The following is a 5,626-nucleotide window of genomic DNA, read 5'->3' as shown; positions in this document are numbered from 1 at the left end:
CCAAAAGACACATGGTGTTCAGCTGTATCCCGGCAACAGAGTCCTCCTTCGTAACTTCAAAGAGAGAGGGGGCCCCGGTAAACTCCGTTCATACTGGGAAGATGCTGTGTATGTGATAGTCGCTCAGAAAAGCCCTGACATCCCTGTTTATGAAATAAAGCCAGAACAAGGGGGTAGAAGTCGCACAGTACACAGAAACCTGCTTCTTCCATGTGACAGTTTACCTATGGACAGACTGGATAACAAAAAGCAGAGCAAACAAAAGAAGAAGACACAAACGAGAGCAAAGAGACAAGAGACACTACAAGGGGACACAGACAGTGATGAGGAATGCACTCTTGTTTGGAGATCTCCTCGTCTGCGGATTTCTGAGGACAACAGAGCTCAGGCACACAGTTCTGAGCCTGAGTTGGAGCAGCTGGGGCACCCCCTCGTGGAGGACGCTCATCACCCCAACCTGCATCACCCCGACGACCAAGCTGTAGCAGCAGGAGATGGTTCGCCGGCAGCCGAGGATGAAGCAGCTGAGGAGCAGCCCTGCAATCGTCGTCCCAGAGAAGGCGCACCCCAGCAGAGAGAGCAGCGGTCGACATCTTCACCTCACGCCTACCCTCAGAGAGAACGGCGGCGGCCCCAGGTCCTCTCCTATGACCAGCTTGGACAGCCAACCTGAAGACCAGTGGGTATGGACTGCATCGAGGTGAGTGTCCTATCCACATGCTCACAGAGACTCTGGAGACCATGGGCATCCGACACCGTGCAAGAAGTTATTAGAGGTTGAGAAAGTGACTCAGACACTATAAGACTGTGAGAAGAAATGGTAATGGTTCAGAATATACTGGAGTGCAGTTCTAAGAGACTAAGCTGAGTATATTGCACCTGTTAACAGTGTCTACGTATAAACTACGTGGTGATAAGGTAACAGACAAAGTGATTAAGTTGGCCGTCTATGTGTCTGGTTACAAAGGTAAAGAGTTAATAGTCACTGTACGTGAACTTGTTTATTCACCTTGAGAAGAAACGTGGTTATACCTACAGAAATTTTGGTATTGCTTGTCATGGTATTCAAAGGTGTTTACTAAAGGAAATTGCAAATAATTCTTATAAGTGGTGCCAAAAGTGTGAAATGTAACCACCATATGAGCTCAAGGGACACTGTTTAGTGAAAGAGTAATAAGTACTTTTAAAAGGAAAAAAAAAAAGAAAAAAACGGACAAACATTTTTTTTATTTTATTAAGCAGGGGAGGGTGTGGCACCCAGGACTTATGGGGATGGCTAGTGTGACGTCATCGGGGCCCAGTACGTCACTTCCGAGTCCAACCTGCTGCAGCTCGTGTAAACAGCAATGGCTGTTGCGAGAGAACCGGTCACTTTTTTTACGGTCACATCGTATTTTGCCGACTTCCCAAAGTCAGTTAAAAGGGGTCTGAACTCCTACAACTCTAACAGAGTTGTAAATGTGAGTGTGCTGCCAGGTGGAAGTCTGAAAGGGAAAGTACAGGCTTCAATGAAAAGTAAAATTTACGAGGTTCAGGTGAGTGAGGAGCTAGCTAACAGAAGTGTCAGCCATCAAGCTAATTTTACTCTACTTGTGTAACATTAACTATTGTTTATTTAGGTATGTTAGAATAAGTATATATGGTTTATTGACAAGTTAACTGACTGGAAATGTCTTACAAGCCCAACACAGGTTAGACAGCTAAGGACATTACGTAGTTGTTAGGACCACCTAGCGAAACAGAGCATTGCTCTGCCTTTCAGCAATGTTACAGGGATTTTTGTGAGGGCTAGCAACGTCGTTTTTACTCAGGTACACGTTGAGGGACAGGAGGTGAGGGCAAGTACCTGCTCCTGTGCAATCGGGAGGGCCAAGTGCCACCATGTAGCTGCTCTCCTCATTTGGGCAGAGAAGAATTGTACACGGAAAGATGTCGAGTGTGTGTGGAAGAGGCCCACTGCACCCAAAACAGAGGATATCGCAGCGAAGAAGGTGTCTGTGATTGCACCCTCCACGTCAAAAGGTAAGTACTTGGAGTAATCATGCCTTCTGTTTTGATATCATTGAAAAACCATGACCATACGTTTAGTTACTGCTAAATTCTAAGCCTGGTTTTAAGGTTTGTTGTAAATGAATGGTGCTACTGACAGTAGTTAGGTGAGGTGGTATTCTCACTTGAGTCCACATCAGTTACCATCATCCCTTTTATGCTATTCTTTAGCTGGAATTAAACGACCTGTCACCCAGGAGGACAGAGAATGGGCACTGTCATCTTTGGCACAACTTGACCGTTTTACAGGCCTGGGTTGGATTTTAGCTCCAGAAGTGCCTCAGGTTTGACTTCTGTGTTTTGTATTTTGATGTGTCATGTCCTGCTTTATCAGAAACATCACATGTACACTACATTAAATCAGTTACAAATGAGATAAGGTTGAGGATATCCCAGCACAGCCAAGTTTCTACAGATGATAAATTCACTTAGACAGCCACAGACATCAACCCTTTCACACTTTAATTAAATGTATTTCACACTGTGTAGATAAAAAAATATATATGAATGTCAGAGAACATTGTTGACTTGCACAGATCTAATTGTTGTTTATTTCTGTTTCCATGATATTTGTTGGGGCAGACATTTGACCCATGCCACCACAGGAAAACTTTTGATGGGATTCTGGCCAGCTCCGGTTATGGTGATGCAGAGCACAAAGCTCTGTATATGCTCTCATCCCTTGCTGTGAGCCCACAGCAGAAGAAAGACATTGAGAGAGCCACAGTTGGGCAAACTAAGAATGCCTTATGGTAAAGACACATACAAACATATTTTCCATTGTTTTAGGAGTACTTAAAGTCAGTTAGGTTAACTGTTATGTGTTTCTTTATAACAGGATGGCATATCGCAAGAACAGGCTCACAGCCAGCACCTTTGGTTTTGTATTGGCAGCGGTGAAGAGGAATTCTTACCCGCCTTCTTTATTCAAAACACTGCTCGGTCAGTACAACCTCAAACAAGGAGCTCATGTAAGTGATGGACACTAAGTGATTTTAATCCTAATGTACTGTATTAAAACGCATCTTTTAGTCCCATTTGGCTTTTTAAAACCACAACTTTAGCTGCTGTAAAAACAAAACAGTTTATTTTCAACTCAGATCTCTTCTTCAGTCCTTGACCAAAACAATTTTTTTTAACGATAGATTTCAACCCATTAAAACAACAACAACAACAACAAAACGAAATGGCAGATCTTCAATGTATAAAATGATCAGAGGCTGCATATTTTTTTATGTGCTATCACACTCTTGGATATGTCAACAACATCGATTTTGTGCAGTATTATTTTTTGGGCATCAGTTTTTAGTGTGTTTACTCCCACATGACTTCCATCACAATCACATTTTTTGAATGCAGCAAAGATACTGCAGTTAAATCATCTATGAAATTTGATATTTAAAGGGTTAAAATCCATAATTTAAAAACAAATAATACATACTTTTGATCAGGACTGAGCTTGATGAAGAGACTTAGGGGGTGAAAAATGTTTGAAAAATCAATTAGCTGACATGTTTTTAGAGGGGCTAAAGTTAACACTCAAACCAGGACAAAATGATAGTTAATTTGCCCTCAGTGAATTTTTGACCTTTCATTTTTTTTTTGAAATCACATTTTCAAAATTTATGTAGAATCAAATTTCCTCACCAAAAATGTTTTAACTCTTTTAAATACAGTGAAAATTATGGTCAATTTGTTTGAAAGATCACCCCTTTGTGGCAGAAAATTCACATAGAGACTTAAGGGTTAATTGTTAAATTGACCAAGTGTAAACAAAAAATTGTACTTGAAGGGTTGAGCCTATATATCTTTCCTTCTCTACCTTTGTTTTGTAATAATAAATTGTAATAATCCTTACACATTGTGTATGAAATTCTCTTTTTGCCCCCAGGCTTGTGATTGGGGAATTGTTCATGAGCAAAAGGCCAAAGAAGAATACATGAAGCGCACTAGTGTGACCATCCAGGAGAGCGGAGTGTTCCTCTCTGATAGCGGCCTGCTTGGTGGCTCCCCAGATGGGATGGTATCCGATGACTGCATCATTGAGATAAAATGTCCCTATGCAGCCAGACAGAAGACCGTAATTCAGGCAGCAGAGGCAAAGGACTTTTTTCTCAAACAGGATGAAGTCACTGGGTTACTGACACTGAAGCAGACCCACAACCACTGGCATCAGATTCAGGGCAACCTGTCATCTGGTGGTATGGACTCCTCTGGATCTTGAAATCATGGTCATTCATAAAGATCCAGCATGGGCAAACAACATAACTGTTTTAGAAACCTTTTATAAGAATTGTCTCCTGCCACACATTCTATCAGATGGTAAATGTTAAATATTGTATTGACCCTGTATTATTGACCCTGCATTCCTTACCTGTTCTAGTTCGTCAATCTGACTGTTGAAACCTCCTCAAAGTTTACTTGTTTATAAGTTTTATCAGCATCTGTGCATTTGTACCAGTTAAACTGTTTTATGTTGTGTTATTTATTATTTAAAAAATAAGCAGTAACAAGCTTAATCAAATGCAGTCATAATAAATTGAGTGGGAGCGATATAACCAGTGTGAAGATTTGTTTTTAAGTAGTTCAGCATCCCTTGCACCTAGGCTGTCAAATGGATATCCAAATACATCCCCAATTATTCATTCAGCTGATGGTGGAAAAAAGTAAATCATCTTGAGACTATAATGTTGTAACAGACAAACATAGACCTCACAGAGAATCTCAGATTTATTCTTAAACATTTCAGTTTGGGAAAATTGATTAGAAAGGAAAAAACAATATTAATACATTTCATATATCAAAATTCATATGGACAATAAAACAGACTTGGAGGAGAGAACAATGACACAGAAACTAGGGCTGAACGATATGGACAAAAATTCATATCTCGGTATCGATACAATGTGACTACGGGTTCAGTGAAAACCAAGCATTTTTCAGAAAAATAAAAACATAATACATAAGAATATGGAAAGTTCAGTTTTACTCATAGTTATTTAATCTTGCTGAGGGTGGGCTTTAGCTGCAGGTTGTAGGTCTGGGTACAGTTATAGGTGATGTGTGAAGTGACTGGCTATACAAAGAAATTTTTATGGCTGATACTGTGACAGACAGAGGCAGTTCATGCTATTTCACGGAGAATGGGGGTCTGTAAATTTGTGAGACAAACACAAACTTTAAGTATCTTGTTGGCATGCTTTTTATACTGGTATGGGATGTAGGACAAAATGTGAAATGTTTTCAGGCGCTGAATGGAACGCTCCACATGAACTCTTGCACTGGCAATAAGTCTGTTGTGGTTAACTTCCTCCATTGTGAACTGTCCGTTGACAAGGAATGTTGGGATGTTTAGTGATGCACCTGAAGGCAAAATGTCTCAAATAGTGAAGCCCTTGTCAGCCATCACCATGTCACCTGCTTCTAGCTGTTGAAGTACTCTGCAGTCTGCTGTTATTGCTTTGTCCGATGTGCTTCCACCATATAGGTCACTAGCAAAGGTTATAACTCCATTGGGTGCCACGCCAATTAGAGCTTTAAGCGTGGTACATCCTTTGTAATGACTGTATAGATGACT

The 5,626-nt window shown here is 40.8% G+C and overlaps 1 long non-coding RNA gene across 1 annotated transcript; it reads left to right on the top strand.

The window, feature by feature from the left end:
* The first annotated feature begins 1,941 nt into the window (after positions 1 to 1,941).
* LOC127531254 (uncharacterized) lies at positions 1,942 to 4,224 on the top strand. The gene is made up of 5 exons (XR_007938203.1): positions 1,942 to 2,022; positions 2,221 to 2,333; positions 2,632 to 2,801; positions 2,888 to 3,020; positions 3,941 to 4,224. It is a non-coding gene; the product is annotated as an uncharacterized LOC127531254 (long non-coding RNA).
* Positions 4,225 to 5,626: the final 1,402 nt, after the last annotated feature.

Source organism: Acanthochromis polyacanthus, chromosome 20 (genome assembly GCF_021347895.1).
Source record: "Acanthochromis polyacanthus isolate Apoly-LR-REF ecotype Palm Island chromosome 20, KAUST_Apoly_ChrSc, whole genome shotgun sequence".
Lineage (NCBI taxonomy): Eukaryota > Metazoa > Chordata > Actinopteri > Pomacentridae > Acanthochromis > Acanthochromis polyacanthus.
The sequence above is the reverse complement of the archived record's forward strand: the minus strand, read 5'-3'. Positions and strand labels throughout refer to the sequence as shown.